This window comes from Neomonachus schauinslandi, chromosome 5 (genome assembly GCF_002201575.2).
Source record: "Neomonachus schauinslandi chromosome 5, ASM220157v2, whole genome shotgun sequence".
NCBI classification, from domain to species: domain Eukaryota; kingdom Metazoa; phylum Chordata; class Mammalia; order Carnivora; family Phocidae; genus Neomonachus; species Neomonachus schauinslandi.
In genome coordinates, this window is record NC_058407.1 from 49595834 (window position 1) to 49619527 (window position 23694).

The 23694-nt window shown below is 38.5% G+C and overlaps 1 protein-coding gene and 1 pseudogene across 3 annotated transcripts in view; one reads left to right on the forward strand and one right to left on the reverse strand.

Annotated features, from left to right (window-relative positions):
• The window catches only part of GRIP1 (glutamate receptor interacting protein 1), a 391246-nt gene that overhangs the window by 211564 nt on the left and 155988 nt on the right, over positions 1 to 23694 (forward strand). The gene's annotated exons all lie outside the window — the stretch shown is intronic.
• LOC123324908 lies at positions 18317 to 18398 on the reverse strand (annotated as a pseudogene).

Below are 23694 nucleotides of genomic sequence, written 5' to 3' on the forward strand. Positions count from 1 at the left end.
AGGAAGGAAGGAAGGAAGGAAGGAAGGAAGGAAGGAAGGAAGGAAGGGAGGGAGGGAAGAAAGAAGAAATGAGATTGTAGAGAGAGAGAGACAAAGGTGGTTCTGTAGAGCTTATAGCCAAGGTAAGAGTTTGGAATTTATTCTGAGTGTGACCCAAAGCCACTGCCACGGTTTAACAGTTGAGGTTTGATACAATTTTCTTTTTAAAATCTCTCTGGCTTCTATGTGGAAAATAGACTGAAGGAGACAAGGGTGGAAACAGGAAGATCAGTTGCCATTGCAGAATTTCAGACAAGAAATGGTGGTGAGTTGGGATGCCTGGCTGGCTCAGTCAGTTAAGCATCTGCCTTCGGCTCGGGTCCTAGGATCAAGTCCTGAGTCGGACTCCTTGCTCATTGGGGAGCTTGCTTCTCCCTCTACCTGCCATTCCCCCTACTTGTGCTCTCTCTCTCTCTCTCTAACACACACACACACATGCACACACACACACACACAAATAAGTAAATAAATAAATAAATCTTTTAAAAAGAGAGAGAGAAAAGAGAAATGGTGGTGAGTCAGGCTAGGATGATGAAGGTGCTGGTGGTGAAAAACGGTCAAATTTTGAATAAAGACCCCCAAGAACCTACTAAAAAATGAGATGTGGAATGTGAGAAGAAAAGAGGAGTCTAGGATGAGTCCATGGTTTTTGCTCATCACTGGATAAACAGAGGTGCCATTTACTGAGATAGAGAGCCACTGAAGAAGCCCTAGATCAGTGGTAGAGGGAGTAGGGAACTCAAAGGAGAAGCCAGTGGAGATACAAATTTTGGAGTCAGCAGCCATATGTACACCTCTGGGGATGAGTGAGATTGTTTAGGTGTGTGGATAGATTATGATGGGGTCCAAGGCCTGAGGCTGGAGCACACCAGCCTTCAGAGGTCAGCAGTGAAGGAAGTTTCAACAGGAGACATGAACAAAACAGATGCAGTAGGAAGAGAACTGGGAGAATGTACTATCCTGGAATCCAAGCTAAGAACCACATGTCACTGAGGAGGGAGAAAGAAATTGGGTCAAATATTAATGATAAGATGAATAAGATGAGGGCTGAGAATAAACCATAAGATTCCCTAAGAAGGGAGTTTTTAGTGACTCTGACTAGTCTCAATAACATGGTATGAGCAAAAGCCTGATCTGAGTGAATTGAGGTGAGAATAGTACTTAAGTAACAGAGGCAGAGAAGGTAGACCATTTTTTCAACCTCTCAAAAAAAAAAAAAACTATCAAGAGGAGTAGAAATATGGGACAATTGTTGGAGGTGACATGTGATCCTGGGAGTGAGGGACTCTTTTTTTAAAAAAATATGTAATTTGACTAACATAATATAATAAAAAATAATAATAATATGGGAGAGGTAACTGCGTTTGTGTACTCATATGGTTGATCCCGTGGAGTGGGGGAAATTGACACAGGAAGAAGAGGGGATAAAAGCACACAAAGTCTTTGAAGAGGCTAGAGGGAGACTATCCAGCATTCAGTGGATGTGTCAGCAGGAGGCAAGGCAAGCAGTCCAAGATAAAAAGGCAAGCAGGTGGTAGATTTCCTGCTGAGAGGATGTGTGAGTGCTCTTCTGTGTGTGTGTGTGTGTGTGTGCGTGCGTGCGTGTGTCCTCTTCTGAGTACTATTTTCTTAGTGAAATAGGAGGTGAGATCATTACAGAGAATAAGGTGGTGAAGGGAATGGTATAGGCTAGTAGAGAGAGAAGGTGTCATTTCAAAGGCTGGGAGAGTGATTTCCTAGGGCAGCTTCCAAGGATTAGCATGCAAACCTGTAGATCTCTAACTAAATAGAACCCTCTTCTCTCTTACAAACCCTACCTCTTCAAATCAAAAAAGGATAAAATGAACTTACCCACCTAATGCTGATTCCCCATGTTGCCGCTTTCTATTCCATTTCCCCTGGGTGCTCTCTTCCAACTTCTCTCTTCCATGGTCATTTCTTTTTATGAATACCCAGAATGTTATGTGTGTTTATTAAACTTTTGGGCAGTTTAGATCATTCTGTTTCAAGCTGCTCTGCAATTATTTTTCTGGATTCTAGACTTATTTCTAATTTGAGATTAGAGTCCCTTAAATTCAAGAAAATAAGTCCTTATTAAAATTTTCCCCCACAAAGTTTTGCCTAGCAGCGTTCATAGCTCAGTGAAGTCCATGTTGATTGTGTTAAAGACCACTTTCATCACTTACCTTAGGATCTGATCACTATTATACATCAAACATTATAAGATAATGGGATGGAATGATGAGTACAACTCATAATACTCTTACTCTTTCTCTAATAAACACTTAAACCTACCACACTCACTTGCGTGTGCACACGCGTGCACACACATGGCACCTTTTTTTCTGTTTTCCTCTTTCAATATGGGAAACTCCACATCTAACTTCTTCTGCTTCAATATTTTTAGAGACAGGAAACTTACTACCTTGCAAGGTAGCCCCCGCTTTTTTTTATATCTCTACTTGCTAGGAACTATTCTTCATGCCAATGGATTGAAGTTTCCCACCTTATACCTCTACCCATTGGTTCTTCTAATTCTCCTGAATTTCCCCAAAGTAGGTTTTCCAAGTACTTTCATGCAGTGATCATCTCTTCCCCGAGTTGTTGTCATTGTTGTTGTTTAACCAGGTAAAGCATGTCCGTTCCTTCAACCCTGCCTTCTGTGACGTGTTTTCCACGCCCTGGTAGGCTTTCTCAAGTTTGTTAATGCTCTTTACTGTGTGGCAGCCAAAAGTGAACCTTCCTCTAGCTGAAGAGAACACAGTGTGAGAAAACCATTTCCTTCCCTGACCTGGATGCTCTCTACTGGATTAATGCAGCTTTAGACTGTATTTTTAAATGAAATAGCGACATTGGTTTATATTAAACTGGCGCTCCGTGTGTCTTGTTCTCATGAACTGTTCCTAAGAGTTGGCCTTTGTGCCTGGAGCAGCAGTGCTCTGTGTACTGCTGGGCGACACAGGACCCTTCGTTCAGTTGTGTGCACATTTACTTCAGTTGTATCCCACTAGTAAAATCTGAGAAGAGGAGGGAGGGGTACTAACAATTGTTGGGCATCTATCATGCCCCAGTCTTATTTATCCAAAAGAGATAGTTAATTATCTCAATTTTACAGGGGAAGACATTAAGGCTTACAGAGGCTTGAGTGACTTGCCCAAGTTTGTGCAACAACAAAGCTGGCATTTGAGTTTAGAATCACCTTAATCCGGAGCTCCTCATCTTTCAGCTCTCAAATGCTTCAGCTCATCTTTGCAACATGGTAGAAATAGTCTCTATTCCTGCTCATCTCATGTATTTACCACTCTTCTTAGCAGTGAATTCACCACAGATTTGATAAGCATCTAACAGTGTTAAGAATTTTGGGCATAAGCAGTACCAAGGACCGAACTCTGAAGCACCCCACCGGGAACCTTGACCCTCTCCCTATGAACACTGATTTGCAGACTTTGGTTATCATCCTCAGTGAGGTTTAAAACCACAGGCTTTGAGTTCACAGTACTCTATTCTGTCCACAGGTTATCATGAGAGCTCTTTCTCAAAGCCCACTGAAAGGGCGCCTGGGTGGCTCAGTTGGTTAAGCGACTGCCTTCGGCTCAGGTCATGATCCTGGAGTCCCGGGATCAAGTCTCGCGTCGGGCTCCCTGCTCATCGGGGAGTCTGCCTCTCTCTCTGACCCTCCCCCGTCTCGTGCTCTCTCTCTCTATCTCATTCTCTCTCTCAAATAAATAAATAAAATCTTTAAAAAAAAAAAAGCCCACTGAAAGACTCAAGTATGTATTTACATTATATTGTTTTTATATATAATGTTGATTTGTAGGCTTTATTCCTCAGTGGTGTAATAATCCTTTCTAAAATTTTGCCAGGACATGCCCTTAATCCTAGAGATCTATGATTTCCAGAGCCTTTCAATGTAAAAATTGAGATGCTCACTTGTTCCTAGTCTTCTGGCATAGCTTTCATTTTTATCTTCATTTCATGTTCACATCTGTACATTCTTTTAATGCTGGGGGAGGTAATTTATCTGACTCTAGAAAGCTCCTTAAAATAGATTTTAAACAGCCAAGGAATTGTTGTAATATCACTTTACCTACTTTCAGCATAAGTTTTCTCATACATTAATTTTAAATTCTATCTTTTCTAGTTTGTCATTTTCCTTAGAAGCCACTAGAGATGTGCATCATTAGAATTGAGTAGCCCAGCATTTCACCATGCTAAAGGTAACATTAGCCCAGCTTCTACCAGCAGTAGACTTCTTCCCCATGTTCTTCTTCTGGCCTAGAGAACTTGAAAAAATTCTTCTAGTTGTCCTTAACACCTCCTATAATTGAAAAAATTGTCCATATTCTAATAAAGCATATCCAAGAACTATTCTTTCTAGAAGCCCACATGAAGGTGGTAGTATTTACGGTGGCAAGAACTCATCCTCTGCTCTCAGAAGCAAGAGATAAAGGGAAGAAAATATTAGGAGTTTGCAAAAAAAAATGAAATAGCAAATATTTAAATTATATCAAGGATACAGGAAAATAAGAACATATATTGTTGGCAGGAATATAAATTTCTTAGAAGACACATTGGTAGCATCAATCAAAATGTTTAAAAATATATCCACTTTTTCCAACATTTCTGGGAATATATCCTATAGCAGTCCTCATCCTTGTGCACAAATATGTAACCATAAGTTGCCTACTTATAAGATGTGGTAGTTTTTGAGAATCATCCCCATTCTATAAACGAATGCTTTGAAAAAAATATAAGTAGCCTCCCAACAACCACTGTCACCATCACTTGCTGCTTTTGAGATAGAGCATTATTAGCTTTGGAGGAGGGTGGCTCTGGGGATAGGAAGAGACCCTTCCCAACTCTGTTGCCTTAGTGTTGAAAAGTGGGAACTGAGAGGGCTTTCAGTCAGCCATGAGTGGACAGGTGGGGTGTGGTTGAAAATGGGCAGGACTGGAAATAAAATGTGCCAGCAAATCCATATATACAGAGATGTTCATTGCTTATTAGTGAAGTAGCAGAAACAACCTGAAGTATCTATCAGATGAGGAATGATCACACAAATCATTCTAAGAAAGATTACAAAACTTCTAAAAAGTATGATGTAGACCTATAGGCCATGTCATGAAAAGATCTCCAAGACATATGTGTTATATTGAAAAGAGCAAGTTATCATTGAGTTGTTTGATCCAATTTAGGTTAAATGTTGGTGTCTGAAAAGAGAATGGAAGTTTAGACACAAATTTTGACAGTGGCTTCCTCTGAGATGAGAGAAGGAATAGAGGGAGAGTGTGGAAGGGCACCCTCAACTCAGGCTTTGCTCATATACTTATGTATATTGAACCTTATGCTAAAGTGGGTAATTTTTTTAAGTACTATAATGACAAGAAGGAAAATTAGTGGATTAGAGCTACCTGGCAGAGCCATATCTCAATGCGCATACCAGACCCAACCCTACAGATGGAGACGAGAAGGACACATCTCTGCCAGCTGGCATTGCGGAGTCAACAACCTTATAATACTTCTACATGTGTCAGGAAGGTGATCTGCAAGGGAGAATAACACAAAGGTGAGGTTGCCACCATTCATGTAAGTAGGAGAAAATAGAAGATTTGAAACAAAAACGATCAGTGGTTTCAAATATTTTAAGTCATATTGAAAAGGGGGTCAATGTGTTCTCCATGATCCCAGAGGTATAACTGGAGCTTGTATGTCAGAGGTCACCAACCAACATCATCCCATTAGATCAGGGAAGCCTCTAGATGCATTTCTTTGGCCAGCAAATACCATGAGACGGTGACTGTTGCTCTTCACTCTATTGCATGCCCACACCACACCCTACGGATCAGGTGGCACACAGCCTGTTTCATTCGTTTATTACCTCTAATTAGTACCTGCATTTGGATTTTTGACCCCTGCTATAAGGGTAAGCTGCAGGAAGTCGGATTTGGAAGCAACTTACGGTAGAACTTTGTCAGAAGTACAGAAAGGCGGTATACCTCACTGGTTAGGAAGGCTCTGGAGTTCGCCAGCCCTGTTTGAATTCCAGCCCTGCCACCTACTGCTGTGGGGACTTTGGCTGGTTGCTTAAGTGTCGTGCTTTGCGTATCAATTTTCCCATTGTGTGAAATGGGAGCATAATGAAGTCTAAAGAAGTTAATGCATAGAGAGCATCTATATTGGTTTTCTATTGCAGTGTAACAATATTACCACAGACTTAACAGCTTAAAAATTTCTGTGGATCAGTAATCTAGGCACAGCTCCTCTGGTCTTCTTTTTGGGGTCTCACAAAGCTGCAATCAAGGTGTCAGCCAGGGCTGCAGTCTCATAAGACTTGACTAGGGAAGGATCTGCCTCCAAGTTCACACAGATTGTTGGCTGAATTCAGTTCAGAGTTTCAGTTTCTTGCTGGCTGTCAGCCAGATGCTGCCTTCAACCCCAACACGGTTGCCTGCTTCCTCAAAGCCCACAAGGGCAGGAAAGTCTCCAGCAAGATGAGCACTCCAGCCGTGTGTGCAAAATCACATACATGTTATCACATACATCCCGGCACCTTTGCCATGTCCTGTTGGTTAGATACAAGTCATAGGTCACACCCACATTCAAGAAAAGGAGCAACACAAGGGCTCGTGATCAGGAGGAGTTAGGGATCATAGAGGACCACACGAGAGTCTGTCTGCCTCAGCATACTAAGTCAGTCTTAGTCCATATAAGGTGTTTAATAAATGTAGTTACTACTCACTGAAACTGTCTGAAGAAGACATAGGTAGCTTTCTGAGAATATTAGTTTCTCACACTGGGTATTCAGACAGGTGCTAGATGGTGTTTATAGGCACATAGTGAAGAAAACCAAATGAAAGTAGGTCTTGAACTTTAAGGTCGTCTGTAATATAATTCAGTCACCAGACAAGGTGAAGAACTGCCCTCCTCCTTCAGAGTCTCCTCCAGCATCTTCCTGGGTTCATTGCTGCTTTTCTTCTGGCATGCTATCTTTTTCATTTTCACCTGACTTCATCTGTAAAAAAAAAAAGGGCGGGGGGAGACTACAGCATCCTATATAATTTTCTCTGGGAATTCTGAGTAGCTTGGTCCCTCTTCTATAATCAAGCTTTGGGGATGGGGTGGGGAGGAAAGAAAGAAACATATTTTACCTTTACTAAGATTTGTAGAATCCCAAGCCCTATTTTCAGCTTCTCTCAAAACTCTAAGCAGATTTGTGTATACTGCACAATAAAGGCCGTATAACATTACCCGGTGTTTCCCAGAAGAGGGAGAGATGATAGATTGGATTTCTGGGTTCTCTCTAGATCTTGCAGCTGACAAACAAGGGCTTTTACCTGTCTGATTCATTCCCCAGCTCAATCACATGCCTCTGCTCTTTGTAGAGAAGGCTTGGTAAACATGAACTTCTGTGTGGTAGCCCAGCTTTGGAAGGGAAAGAATAAAGCAATTCCATTGTGATAGCACAGAATTCAGAAATATGTTTTTTATGCCTGAGAAGTTACTGATTTAAGACATATCTAGCCTTGGATGTTGATTTCATTAGTGCATCTACCAGCCCTATTTCTGCACCTAGCCTCTGAAAAATGAAGTAACTGAAGAACCCGTATGTGCCACACATGCAAACATCAAAATACACTCCGAGTCATGCCCACACTGACTCCTGACCCTGTTGCGCTGGGGAGAGTAGATGGGAATGACTGAGGCACTCCACAGCCATGCTAGTAACTAAATATTAGAAATACAATAACCATAAAGCATCCCTGTTATTTCCTTAATTTAAGCAATTTCCCAGGAGAGTGTTGAGGTGTTAATTGCTTCTGCGCTGCTTTAGTTGATAGATATGTCCTTTTTCACCTGGGTAAGAGAAGCAATTATTGTAATGCTCTCCTGGGCTTGGTGAGATATTCTTTAATGGATTTTAAAGGCGTTGGTAGGGCATTGTGCTTTTAAAAAGAAGCTGTCCTTTGCTCTGTTCATACTTGATAACATGGGTGGGTATTGTATTCAGACCACATGATGAACCTGTTAAAGGAAAGTATGTAATGGGGAAAAAAAAGAGAATAGTGATTTTTTTTTCTAGGAAAAAATCCAGATTTCAGATATAAGAAAGATATGTTTGTATGTGTATATATATATCACTGAGTTGAACAAAAATTAAAACAATAAAAAAAGAGTAAGCCTTTTTTTTTTTTTTTTTTTTTAGATACTCAGCAGGGCATATTTCTCATGAATTTCAACACAAAGTTATTATTTTCTGGAACTGGTGTGGTCTTCCAAATGAGGATTTGACAGGTCACTAACTTAATACAAATCAGTAAATATTCTTTTATCTGCTGTGTGAAATTGACTTTCACAATCCATTTGAACCACAATTTGTTCTAATGTTTCATATTTACATTCAAGAAGAAAAAGAAAAATAGTCTTTTTTTTATTAGAATTTGGAACTTTTTTTTAATAGTTTTTTTTTTTTTTTAAGATTTTATTTATTTGACAGAGAGAGACAGCGAGAGCACGAACACAAGCAGGGGGAGTGGGAGAGGGAGAAGCAGGCTTCCCGCTGAGCAGGGAGCCTGATGCGGGGCTCGATCCCAGGACCTTGGGATCATGACCTGAGCCGAAGGCAGCTGCCTAACGGCTAAGCCACCCAGATGCCCCGTGGAACTTTTTTTTTTTTTGATAAGTGTCACTTGGGCAAATTGTCAAGCCGAGAGAGCCCAAGTGAAGCAAAATGATGTACTGGAAAGAAGGTTGAATTTAGGATTAGAGTACCTGGTTTTAAGTTCTAGCAAATGATTTGCCTGATATGGTGTCCTTAGGCAAGTCATCTAACCTTGGAAACCTTCAGTGTTTTCATCCTTAAGATCCTGGGTTTCCATGAGAATCAAATGAGAAAATGCATGTGCCTCTCTTAAAGAAGCTCTATTCAGGTGTAAGGTGGGGTTACTAGAGGAATATCTAGGTTTTGTGGCACCTGAAGCTTTTACAATTGTGGGGGAGGCAGCTCTTCAAGAAAAGAACTCAAAAATACCTTTTTCAAATTGTACAAAACCATGTGACCATGTGAACATAATGAACCAGTTGCAAATATTTTTCAAGCAGTTGTCTCGTAATTAGCCCCGGACTAGAACCCTTACCCTTTGTTTCACTAATTATTACTAATCATATTTGTTATGACTTTTAATTGTTTAGGACCTGTATTTCTTACTAGAATATAAATTCTTTGAGGGCGGGGGCTAAGTCTATCTTGTTTACTGCTAGATATCAAAGTGCTGAGCATTTAGCAAATTATCAATAACTATTCAATGGAAAGATGGAGGGAGGGAGAGAAGGAGGGACAGAAAGGACTAAAACATTTCATATTCAGAGTGAAACTACGAAATAGTTGGGTAAGGTTGTGTTCCCTATGGTGATGGAAGTACTAATACAGAGGACTGAACAGAGAGGAAATCTCAATGACTCTGGTTTGTCTGTGCATTCCCTGCTGCTCACCCTAATGGGAAACTTTTACTTTGGGACAAGAATGTAGTTGTTTCCCATGTGGAGCAGAAGAAAAGAGTCGGACCAGGAGAGGGGCTAGGAGAGAAGTCTCCTGTCCTTATCATGGCTGGGGGTGGGGGGAGGGGGGCGGGAGTCAAAGGTAGAATGTGGGAGCTGTCCTTGATGTGGGCAGCACAGCCTCCTCCTTTCTGAATTCCAGTGAGGTCTCAAGAGGGTTCCAATAAAACTCAAACTCACTGCAGCCTGCTGCCCGGCTTCTCCGTGGAGAGTTGACATGGTTCCCTTGATGCCTTGCCTTTTGGTTGTCTGCAGTGAGTACACTATTAGTTTTCCATCTGTTCCTTTATTTGAAACGGATCAAGTCTCATAAAACAAGAGAAAGTCAAATAAATGCCTATGACATCTCTCACAACATGAGAGGGACTAGTTCACTGTCTTACTGTTACTCTGGTGGCTTGGAGTCTGCCTGGGGATGGCCTTATTTTTCAGCTCTTTTCTCAGTAGCATTTCATTACATTGTTGTGTCCGTTGTTTAGCAATTACTTTGTGATGAGTCTGAACATCTATAGCATTCAGTTATATGAGGATGCAGTTTTCATGTACCCAAAACAGGTACAAAGTTCTGCATAACAAACTAATTTTTAAATTTCAGTTTCCTAATCTGTAAAATGGGAGTGTTATCCTCTTCACAGAGTTGTTCTAAAGGTTAAATATGATCGTGGATGTGAGAACATTTTGAAAAGTATTAACTGCTCTAAAAAAGGATGAATAATCTTAAAACGTATCAGAATATTACCTTATTTTAATTTCTCTATTCAGTCAGGCCGTCTACCTCCATGATGGACTCATGGGTACTTAGGTATCCATGGAAGGAGGAAGCCAAGCAAGCAGAGCTCTCAGTCCACTTTGCCCTGATTATTTAAGAAGTCTGATTTCTTACTGAAGTTTATCATCCACCCGTTTCCTTTTCACGCGAATAAGACCCCAAGCATTGTCCTTCCAGTTATCTTTGAAGAAGCAGTGGTGCCTGAGCAGCAGTTAGCCCTCCATCCTGGGAACTAGCTAAACTGCTTAACCCCCTGATGACTAGCTTCACCTGACATCTGTCTGTCCCAGTGTCTTCCTTCCCTCCCAGAGTGCTTCTTTCTTATTACCCCTTGGCTGAACAAGACCTATCTCTCATCCCTTTTGTTCAACTGGACTCCCAGACCAGACCACTGGATCATTCTAATCCAATCCTACACAGTAGCTCTGGCTTTTTATATCTAAATAGTTCTTCAACTTCAAACACTGGCCAAAAGGATATCCAGAAAGACATGCAAAAACCCAACAATATCTCATTAATCTGTCAAGCAATTTTGATACCTCTATTTCTCCAATTATAAGATGGAAATGATAGTAATACCACAAGTAAATCACCTAAAGGATGAACTTAAACCTCTAACTACACATCTATAGGCTGCAGGAGACTTTCCCAGGACCACAGGTTGAACTGTTACTCTTCAGGCTCCCGGGCCATGCTGTGGACCAAACACACTTATTTGAAATTATTATAAACATCTGTCCCTTAGACATGTAGAATGTGAGCTGCAAAAGGTAGAGGCAGTGATTATTGGTCGTTGAAATGCTAGAGCTCAAAAATATTTTTGAACCAAAATGGTCCACAGGTAGCTGTAAGAATGCAGTTAACTTCTCTAGGAAACCATTGAAGATCAAAATAATTTCAAAATTAGCTGTGCCAATTGTTTAAGATTAACTTGTAGAATCTAGTTTTCAATTGTGTCAACAACTTTGAAAATGTGATTATAACCACCTACAAGTGAAAAGTCACAGATGGAGAGTTTTCCCAAAGAAAAATTGTCTGGGGCTCTTTTTTTTTTTTTTTTAATTTTTAAAATTTTTTTTTTTTAAGATTTTATTTATTTGTGAGAGAGACAATGAGAGACAGAGAGCATGAGAGGGAGGAGGGTCAGAGAGAGAAGCAGACTCCCCGCTGAGCAAGGAGCCCGATGTGGGACTCAATCCCGGGACTCCAGGATCATGACCTGAGCCGAAGGCAGTCGCTTAACCAACTGAGCCACCCAGGCGCCCTGTCTGGGGCTCTTAAGACAAGTGTAATCACTGGATTCTCTGCATAGTGCCTTTTGCTGGTCCTTACGGATTTTCAGATATAAATATCTACCACACAGGCCATCCTGTTCAGGAAGAGGGGAAGTTTCACTGAGGTGAGTCACTTCCTGTTTCTGATATCTTGGATATGGTTTCATTTTGATTATTAAATGACCACATAGGAACATATGAATGATAGGTTTGGGCATTATTTGCTATTTCATGACCCCTACCTGATATGTGAACAGATTATAAAATATCAGCTTAGCAGCAGATGTTCTTTGATTTTCACATTGCTCAAATCTGATGTGACTTAAGATCCTCATGGTTTCTTAAGTACAGGGATCTGGTCAAGAGTGCCCATGAATTCCCCTGAAATTATATACAAAACTCTGGGGAGGGAGCCCTTGGCTATCATTAGATTCTCAAAGGAATATATGACTCAACAAATGGTTAAATACCACTGCTAATTGTTTTGTCTTCTATTCATAACAATCAAAAACAGTAGAAGATTGGTAATCTGCATACCTGGAATATTTTAAGATCCTAGTAATAATAATAATAATAATACTATGACTAACATTTATATTGAATACTTAATATGTGGAAGGTGCTATAATAAATACAATAATAATTAATATATATTAATGTAATAAATATATATCATATCATGTGCCACAATATGTGGCATATTGTGCTATATGTGGCAACATGTGCTATAATAAATATATATTAATATAATAAATATATATTATACCATGTGCCACATACTATATATGTGGCAGATACTATAATAAGGTAACTTAATAAATTCCTTACAAGAATTTCATCAGTTAATTTTCATAAGACACTAAGGGTAGGTACTCTTATTACCCCTATTTTGGAGATAAGGAAACTAAGACCCAGAAAAATTGAATAATTTGTTAATAAGTTGTGACACTGGAAAACTTAATACCAAATTTTGACAATTAAATCATTGTTTTTGCCCACAGTGAATATCATACTCAATGGGGAAAAACTGAGAGCTTTTCCCCTAAGGTCAGGAACATGGCAGGGATGTCCACTATCACCACTGCTATTCAACATAGTATTAGAAGTCCTAGCCTCAGCAATCAGACAACAAAAAGAAGTAAAAGGCATCCAAATCAGCAAAGAAGAAGTCAAACTCTCACTCTTTGCAGATGATATGATACTTCATGTGAAAAACCCAAAAGACTCCACCCCAAAACTGCTAGAACTCATACAGGAATTCAGTAAAGTGGCAGGATATAAAATCAGTGCACAGAAATCAGTTGCATTTCTGTACACCAACAACAAGACAGAAGAAAGAGAAATTAAGGAGTTGACCCCATTTACAATTGCACCCAAAACCATAAGATACCTAGGAATAAATCTAACCAAAGAGGCAAAGAATCTGTACTCAGAAAACTATAGAAGACTCATGAAAGAAATTGAGGAAGACACAAAGAAATGGAAAAACGTTCCATGTTCATGGATTGGAAGAATAAATATTGTGAAAATGTCTATGCTACTTAGAGCAATCTACACATTTAATGCAATCCCTATCAAAATACCATCCACTTTTTTCAAAGAAATGGAACAAATAATCCTAAAATTTGTATGGAACCAGAAAAGACCCCGAATAGCCAGAGGAATGTTGAAAAAGAAAAGCAAAGCTGGCGGCATCACAATTCCAGACTTCAAGCTCTATTACAAAGCTGTAATCATCAAGACAGTATGGTACTGGCACAAAAACAGACACATAGATCAATGGAACAGAATAGAGAGCCCAGAAATGCACCCTCAACTCTATGGACAACTCATCTTTGACAAAGCAGGAAAGAATGTCCAATGGTAAAAAGACAGTCTCTTCAACAAATGGTGTTGGGAAAATTGGACAGCCACATGCAGAAGAATGAAACTGGACCATTTCCTTATACCACACACAAAAATAAACTCAAAATGGATGAAAGACCTAAATGTGAGGCAGGAATCCATCAAAATCCTTGAGGAGAACACAGGCAGCAACCTCTTTGACCTCAGCCGCAGCAACTTCTTCCTAGAAACATCGCCAAAGGCAAGGGAAGCAAGGGCAAAAATGAACTATTGCGACCTCATCAAGATAAAAAGCTTTTGCACAGCAAAGGAAACAGTCAACAAAACCAAAAGACAACGGACAGAATGGGAGAAGATATTTGCAAGTGACATATCAGATAAAGGGCTAGTATTCAAAATCTATAAAGACCTTATCAAACTCAACACCCAAAGAACAACAAATCCAATCAAGAAGTGGGCAGAAGACATGAACAGACATTTCTGCAAAGAAGATATCCAAATGTCCAACAGACACACGAAAAAGTGCTCAACATCACTCGGCATCAGGGAAATCAAATCAAAACCTTAATGAGATACCACCTCACACCAGTCAGAATGGCTAAAATTAACAAGTCAAGAAACAACAGATGTTGGCGGGGATGCGGAGAAAGGGGAACCCTCCTACACTGTTGGTGGGAATGTGCAAACACTCTGGAAAACAGTATGGAGGTTCCTCAAAAAGTTGAAAATAGAGCTACCCTACTACCCAGCAATTGCACTACTGGGTATTTATCCCAAAGATATAAATGTAGTGATCCAAAGGGGCACATGCACCCCATTGTTTATAGCAGCAATGTCCACAACAGCCAAACTATGGAAAGAGCCAAGATGTCCATCAACAGATGAATGGATAAAGAAGATGTGGTATATATATACAATGGAATATTATGCAGCCATCAAAAAAAAAAATGAAATCTTGCCATTTGCAACGACGTGGATGGAACTAGAGGGTATTATGCTAAGCGAAATAAGTCAATCAGAGAAAGATAAGTATCATATGATCTCACTGATATGAGGATTTTGAGAAACAAGACAGAGGATCATATGGGAAGGGAGGGAAAAATGAAACAAGATGAAACCGAGAGGGAGACAAACCAAAAGAGACTCTTAATCTCAGGAAACAAACTGAAGGTTGCTGGAGTGGAGAGGGGTGGGAGGGATGGGGTGGGTGGCTGGGTGATAAACATTGGGGAGGGTATGTACTATGGTGAGCACTATGAATTGTGTAAGACTGATGAATCACAGACCTGTACTCCTGAAATAAATAATACATTATGTGTTAATAAAAAAATTTTTAAATCATTGTTTTTGAAAAAGTGGGAAACTGAAAGAATTGTAGTTTTGCCATGTTTTAAAATCAGTGATACTTTTTCTCGATGCTTTAAGAGACATACCGTATCTGAATCAGCACTAGAATCCACATCTCAGCTTTATCTATTTTTAAATCCTGATCTATTTATCACATACTTTCAGGGGGCTCAGGTTTTTATATTCGGTACTGCATATTTATGTATTCCCTTTCTCTTGAGGTGCTCTAAGAAACATATGGATATTAATCCAGCCATCCCTATCACTGTGTAAGATAAATACCAATCATAATTTTGTTTCACATGAATATTTGTGCTGGGTAATATTTATGTGCTGTACATCCCTGCCACTAATCTAACTTACTACGCTCAGACTCCCAGGGAATGAGAGAAGTTCAGGTACATCCTTCATGTCACTACACAAAAGTGGAAAGTGCCAGAAGACCTTCCTCTGCAGGTCTGGGTGGCAAGAACTGAGACTGAAAATACAGCCATTCATCAGAGAAACCCAGCTTTGATCCCAGCAGCTTTGCTGAACCAGGGGTTGTTAGGAGGAACTTGAAGTGAGTATTGGAAAAAGCATCTGCTTATTTCCTGAGGGGGATAAACTTCCTAGTGGCACCACTAAAAGTAATATACAGATAAAACTGTAATGTAAGCAATAATATTCTCTCCAAAAGTAATACACAGATCCAGCTATAGTATTCTGGTGTGGGCCTCAGTCCCCCTCACTAAAGAAATGGTAAAAATAATAATAATGATGATGATCACCCAAGTAAGCTTAGGGAAATAACCCTGTCAACTGCTATTCAAATTCTGCTCCTTTATCATTTTTGCTTCTGCACCATCCAACAATAATTCTGTTCGCTGCAAGCCAATGCTCATCGCCGAGTTGTAATTCCCTCTGTTGGGACTGATGTGCTCATTCATTCAGCAGTTACCAGGAATACCTACCAGTGTGCCAGGTACCATTCTAGGCACTAGAGATGCAGAGGGGGGAAAAAACACTATCACTAGTGTTGGGAAATTTGTGACTTACACTGTAGAGTTTTCAATAGTATTTCCATTTCACTGTTTATGATATCTTTTTAAAAATCTGTGTAGTTAATGGAACTTCAAGAAGTAAAGAGTTTCACCAATGCTTCTTTTGCTGTATGTGCCTATGGTGGTTGCTTTTAAAATGTACTTTCTCTTTTTATGTTATGGCTGTAGGGTGAGGGTCTTACAGACCACTTACTTTATTTAAGGTATGATGAAAACTATCCTAGCACTAGGTTTCTCCTCTGGTATTTAAATCACATTTTGCTTCTCTCTATATGATATTATATCATGTGACTGCCCCCTCTCCACTGAAGCACAACAACACAAACTTACTCTCATTTTCCAGATTCCCTTTCTTAGTGGCAGACATCAGTATCCCCCAATCAAACGAATTTGAATCCTTGAGGTCCTCTTGCCCCTCACAGTTCCTCACTCCCCACACACTGATTTGTCTCTAACTCAGGGCAGTTCTTCCTCAATACATCTGGAATCCATATCATCCATATAGCTATTGATGGATTTCAGTCTCTCACATGTTGCCCACCTGTCCCTAAAAACCCACCCTACCCTTATTGCTTTGGCATCTGTCTACATTCTAGTTCTTAGCCTCCCTTACAGTTAGGTGTGGACATGGAATGAGTTCTTGCCACTGGAATGTGAACGGAAGCAGGCCAGTGTGGCTTTTAAGAAAATTCTTTTTCCCCTTCCCCCAGGTGAATGAAGACAGGTTAAAGTCTTAGGGCAGAAGTTTCCAAACTTTCTCAGTAATTTTTTTACAGGAGCTCTAGGTCAAATGAAATATCAATAGTTCCATTTATTAAGTAGCTAAGTCCGAACAACCTAGTACATATTGTATCCTAACCACTTACTAGCAATTTGAAAAAAAATAATAACATATAAATTGAAAGAATCAGAAGTACTTAGTAATGGTATGTGTGCGTTTGCTGGGCACTGCACAACTTTCTCAAACTTTCAAATCAAATTAAACATTGACAGCCTTATTTCCTGTTCCACATTTATTTTCACATGGAACTCCCTTTTGGTAAAACTCAAAACTGAACTTCGGAAGGATAGGACATCAACAAAAGCAATGTGTATTATCCAATGTTGAGTAAAACTACTTCCAGCTAGCAGGTGGTATTGTGTCCAAAAGATATCAAGAATGGCTCTATGTTCCTCAAAAATTTAAAATAGTCCATGGTGGTCCTGTGAGTTCATTAGGGAACTTCGAGGCATCTTAGTGCATAGTTTAGAAACCAGAGCCCTAGAAGATGACAGAGTCATAAAATGGAACAAAGCATAGATTCCTGAACCATTATGTGGAGAAGAGCTGGATGCTGATCAGGAACACTCACCTTGGAGTTGTATATGAGCAGAATAAACTTCTGTTGTGGTTGAGCAAATTATTCACTTTTTTATTTGTTGTCACAACAAAGTCTATCTTATATTATTTTACTGCAGCGGCTTGTAATGGTTCTCCTTGACCCAAGTCTAATAACTTTCTCCCCAACACTTCATGCCATCATTACCAAGTCCACTGCTTTACACTAATAACAGGCTTACCTTTCCTAAAACTTAAATCTGAGTACTTCCTTTGTTTGCTTCCCAGTCTGTTTTCTACCAACCTTTCCTCATGCACCAAACTCTAAATCAACATCTCTCTTTCTTGACTACATGTTAGAATCACCTGGAGAGCTTTAAAAAAATACCTATGCCCAGTCCCCACTTGCAAGGATTTTCATCTAATTGAAATGGACCAATTCCTTGAAAAGCACAAACTACCACAACTCACCACAATGTGACATAGTTAATGTATATAGTCCTGTAACTATTAAGGAAATTGAATTTGTGATTTAAAACCTCCAAAAGAGAAAAAGTTCAGATTCAAATGGCTTCATTGAAAAATTACATCAAATGTTTAAAAAGAATAAACACCAATTCTGTATAATCTCTTCCAGAAAATAGAAAAGGAAGGAATGTATTCTCCAGTTCATGTTATGAAGCTAGTATTATTACCCTGATACCAAAACCAAAGATAGTACAGAAAGAAACTGCACACTATATCCCTCATGAATATAGATGCAAAGAAAATCCTTACCAAAATATTAGCAATAGAATCCATCAATGTATAAAAATAATTATATATAATGAACAAGTGGGATTTATTTCACGGTTGCAAGATTGGTTTAATATTAGAAAACCAGTGTGAGCCACTACATTATCACTTGAAAGAAGAAAAATCACATAATCACATCAACTAATCAATGCAAAAAAATTTGACAATATTCATACTCATCATGATAAAAACTCTCAGAAAAATAGAAATAGAGGGGAACTTCCTCATCTTGATGAAGAGTATCTACAAAACCCTACAGCTAACACAATACTGAATGTCTTTCCCCTAAGATAGGGAAGAAGGCAAGGATACCCACGCTCACCACTCATTCAACATTGTGCTGGAATTTCAATTAGCAATAATCGCGCCTCAGATAAACCTCATTGGCTATGATACTGCCACTGCGCAAAGCTGTGTGCTGGAATTTCTAACTCATGCTTTAGGCTAGGAAGGAAAAAAAAAGGCATACAGATTGGAAACAAATAAAACTGTCCTTTTTTGCTGATGACATGCTGGTCTACATAGAAAACTCTAAGGAATCCACAAAAAAAAACAAAAACAAAACAACAAAACAAAACCTCCTTGAACTATTAAGTGAGTTCAGCAAGGCCACAAGATACAAAATAAATATACAAAAATCAATTGTATATGTATATACTAGCAATGAATGTATGTACATCAAAATTAATAACATAATAGCCCAGTGATGGGTATCAAGGAGGGCACGTACTGCATGGAGCACTGGGTGTTATACGAAAACAATGAATCATGGAACACTACATCAAAAACTAATGATGTATGGTGACTAACATAACATAATAAAATTAAATTGAATTTAAAAAATAGTTAATAACATAATACCATTTGCAGTTGTTTCCCCCAAAGTGAAATATTTAGGTGTAAAACTAATAAAGCATGTATAGGACTTGTATGCTGAAAACTACGTGGTGCTGATGAATGAATCAAAGAAGGTCTGTGTAACTGGAGAGACATAACATGTTCATGGATTTGAAGACTCAACATAGTAAAGATGTCTATTCTTTCCAAATTGGCATACAGTCTTAATGCAGGTCCTATAAAAATCCCAGGAAAAGCTTTTGTAGATAAAGACAATAATATTCCAAAATGTATATGGAAAGGCAAAGAATAATTGAAATAATTTTTTTAAAAAAACAGTAAAGAGGGAGGAATCAGCCCACCCAATGTCAAGACTTGTTATGTAGATACAGTAATAAGAACTGTGTGGTATCTGTGGAGGGATAAATACATCAGTGGAACAAAATAAAGAATAAATAATCTGGAAATTGACAAACATAGTGCATATTGTATCCTAACCACTTACTAGCAATTCGAAAAAAAAATAATAAAATAACACATATAAATTGAAAGAATCAGAAGTACTTAGAAATGGTATATAAAATAATTGATTTTTGAAAAGGTGCAAAAGCAATTCATGGAGAAAAGGTAGCTTATTCAACAAATGGTATTGGAGCAATTGGTCATCTATAGACCTTTGCCCTCAAAAAATATATAAATTTTTTACTAAGTCTTACACTTTATATAAAATTTAACTCAAAATGGATCATGGACTTAAATGTAAACCATAATATAGAACTTTAGAAACTATAGAAGAAAGTTAAGAGAAAATTTTCAGAATCTAGGGCTCAGAGTTCTTAGACTTGACAACAGCATGACCCATAAAAGGAAAAATTGACTAGTTAGACTTCATCAAAATTAAAAATATTTGCTCTGCAGAAGACCTTGTTAAAAGAATGAAAAGAAAATCTACAGACTGGGAGAAAATATTTGCAAACGTCATAATCAACAAGGGATTAGTATCTCAAATATATAAGCAGTTCTCAAAACTCAACAGTGAAAAAGCTTGCAAGCTAAAGAAAATAGGCAAAAGACATAAAGAGACATTTCACCAAAGAGGATACGCAGATGGCAAATAAGTACACACAAAAAAAATGTTCAACATTTCCCATTAGGGAAATGACTCAAGTTATGCAAAAATTAAAACCATAATTAGATATTACTAACATACCTATCAGTATGGCTAACATCAAGTACTGGACAGGATGTAGAAGAACTAAATCATTCATACACTGCTGGTGGGGATATAAAATGGTTTGGCTATCTTGGAAAACAATTTATAAATTTATTAGAAAATTAAATATGAGGGGGGGGAATTAGAGGGGGGGATGAACCATGAGAGACTATGGACTCCGGGAAACAAACTGAGGGTTTCAGAGGGGAAGGGGGTGGAGGGATGGGTTAGCCCCATGATGGGAATATATTGCAATGAGCACTGGGTGTTATATGCAAATAACGAATTATGGAACACTACATCAAAAACTAATGAAGTACTGTATGGTGACTAACATAACAGAATAAAAATTAATTAATTAATTAATTAATTAATTAAAAAAAGAAAAGTAAATATGGAACTATCATATGACCCAGCACTTGTACTCCTGGACAGTTATTCCAGAGAAATGAATAATTATGTTCACACAAAAACCTGTGCATGAATGTTTATAGTAGCTTTATTCATAATAGTCCCAAACAAGAAACAACCAACACATGTTTCAACAGGTAAATGGTTAAGCAGACTGTGGTATATCTATGCCATGGACTACTACTCAGCAATAAAAAGGAACAAACTATTTCTACAGTATAGAAAATTATACGGAATGTAAAAAGTCAACCACAAAGGTTTCACACTGTATGATTCAATTTATTTAACATTCTTTAAATGAGAAAGTTATAAGCATAGAGAATAGGTTAGGGTTTGCCAGGGGTTAAGGAAGGTGTCAGGGGAGGAGAGAAGCAGGTGTGGTTATAAAGGGTAATATGAGGGAATTTGTTATATTGTATCTTGACAGCAACAATGTCAGTATCCTGCTTGTGATATTGTATTACAGTTTCGCATGATGTTACCACAGGGGAAAACAAGATAAAGGGTATACAGGATCTCTCTACAATATTTCCTAGAACTGCATGAGAATCTACAATTATCTCAAAATTAAATGTTTAATTTTAAAAATTCCCCTCAGGGGGTATTCTGATGGTTTGTTCTGGGATGGGCCCCAGGCATTGGTATTTGAAAAGCTCCCAGGTGATTCTAACATGCAGCCAGATTGACAAAGTGCAAATTGAACTGATGGATATCCTCTCCCCAGAACCCATGTAATCACCTACCATTTACTGTTCCTGTGCCTCTAACACTTTCCCTTCTCCATTCGCTGCACTGAGGCTATCTTCAAGATAGCTCAGGGATAACTCTTCCAAGGAGCCATCCAGAGCACTACTTGTCCAGTTTGATTAAGGGTCCTCCCAGGTTGTACCATGACAGTCCTTTATCTACTTTTATCATAGCTCTTATTACCCTTTGTTATCATCCCTTTTTGTCTCTCTCCCTACTTTCAGCAACTATTGGAATTGTCTGCTTTGTGATTCCCTGTTAATTTAGTCCCTGAATTTTAGGGACCTGCCAAAAATTAGAGTTAACTGTCCTTTTTTTTGGTCTAAGCCTAATTATATATATATTTTTTTAAATAAGCCATGAAGCAAGAATGTCCAGACACCAGGAGTTTTACAGAACAAAATATGATTCTTATGCCATACCTTTATTTTTGCAAATCAGTATTACAAAACATTAAGATGGTCTAATAATGGGTCCTGAATGCCCTATGTCTGTGCTACTTCTTTTCTTTTTTTTCTTTTCTCCCTTCCTCCCCCTTTCTCTCTTCTTTCTTCCTTCTTTCCTTCCTTTCTTTCTTTCTGTCGTTCGTTCTTTCATTCTTTCTTTCTTTTTTTCCTTTGGTAAAGCCAAGAAGATCCAGACTCTGACCAGTGTCTGGAAGGCAGACACAAAGGTTTTGCCAGACTTCCCACTCCAGGCTCATGGTTCCAGTGCATCTGGGGAGATATAATTAGTAGCGTAACATCCAGTCATGACTCCAATACCTCATTCAGGTTGGCATCATGGACAGGCTCTCTATATTCTTTCATAGCATCAAAGGTATACTTTGGGACCACAGTTTTTCACAGAATCTTTGCAAGGATGCATGTTCCATTTTTGCAATAATATTAAATATATCCTGTGTCCAAAAAAATCTTATTGGCATTTTTATTGATATTGTGAACTTCATAGATTAATTTAAGGAGCACTGATATATTTTTGATGTTAGATTATGCTACCCACTAGAATATTAATTCCTAGATGGCAAGGAATTTGGTTCAGTTCATTGGTTCAGTTTTATATCTCCGAAGCCTAGAATGATGCCTGGCATATATTAAGTGCTCAATTTTTTATTGAATGAATGAATGTGGTGCTTTTACATTTGTTCTGATCTTATGTTCCTCAGAAGGAATTTTGATGTTTTCCTCATGTAAATTTTGTACATTCTTCATTAAATATTTTCCTAGGAATTTTATTTTTTGGTTATTGTAAATGGCTTTTTTTTTCTTCTATGATAACTTCTCACCAGCTATTTGTTTATAAAGGATACGGTTTTCTGCACATTAATTTTGTAACCATCAATAACCATCAGTAACCATGTTTTTGAATTTTCTTGTTTGCAAGAACTTTTCATAATTCTCTTGCTTTCACCAGGCACCACTCTTACTTTCCTTAAAGCTTTCTGGAGTTCAGTAATTAAGAGGATTGAATTACAAACCCAAGGAAAACAGCAAACAACTAAATCCCATTCTATCAGTGTGATTCTTGTTGGCTATGTTGAGTGAGTACAGATACAGATGTAAACCTGCAATTTATTTGCTAAGATAATTAAATATGGTGATGAAGGAAAACATCTAATCCAGAACCATCTCATTCCTTGCCAATTGGGCATCATCTGTTCCCTGTGCTGCTTGCTAATTTGGGGATGCTACAGTCTTCTCTACATGGTCCTCTTAATTTGGGGAGGGATGTTTACAATTTAAATCACAAAGAAATTGGCACTACATATCTACTTGCCTAAGTTCCGGTGTTTCACTGCAGAGTTTTATTCAGTAAGCTTTGATAGATAAGTGAACTCATGCAATTGAATGCATCTGTCATAATTTCTCATTGCCATTAGATCATTATGCAAGCATTAAACACCAAAAAATACATAAATTGATTGATTCATCTGATGGAGACTGCAGATTAGCAGGAGGTAAAGTCCAGAAGTATGTTCTTCCCTCTCCCAACTGCTTCATTTCTCCTGTTCCTTCCAAACACCCATAAAAGATTTAGTCAATCCTTCAGGGTCTAGAGATACTTACTGGCAGTTAACATTCTCGTGATTCAGCGCATTTTCTTGCAACAATATTCTATCTTTACTCCTGAGTTTTGCCTAATTTAGATTCCTCCTTTAGTCTGTTCTGCTCAGCTAATCCTGATCAATAAATACAGACAGATTAGACAGGAGACAGAATTGTGAAATAGATGCTGCATTTGGAACAGCCAGTCTTCACTTTACATTGTAGCCAGGACCATCTGCTGTGTGGCCACCTTACCCCAAACCACACTCTGGCATGGTGGTCTGTGACTCATTTACCTCTGTGACTAGGCTCTAAGCATCTGTGACTTTTTTGGTCTTTGAGTTTCACTGTCTGGCTCATAGTAGGCACTCAATAAATGCTTGAATCAATGAATGCACAAATTACTCAATTAACTGGCGCATCAATATTTTATTTCTTTCATGTTATTAAAACTAG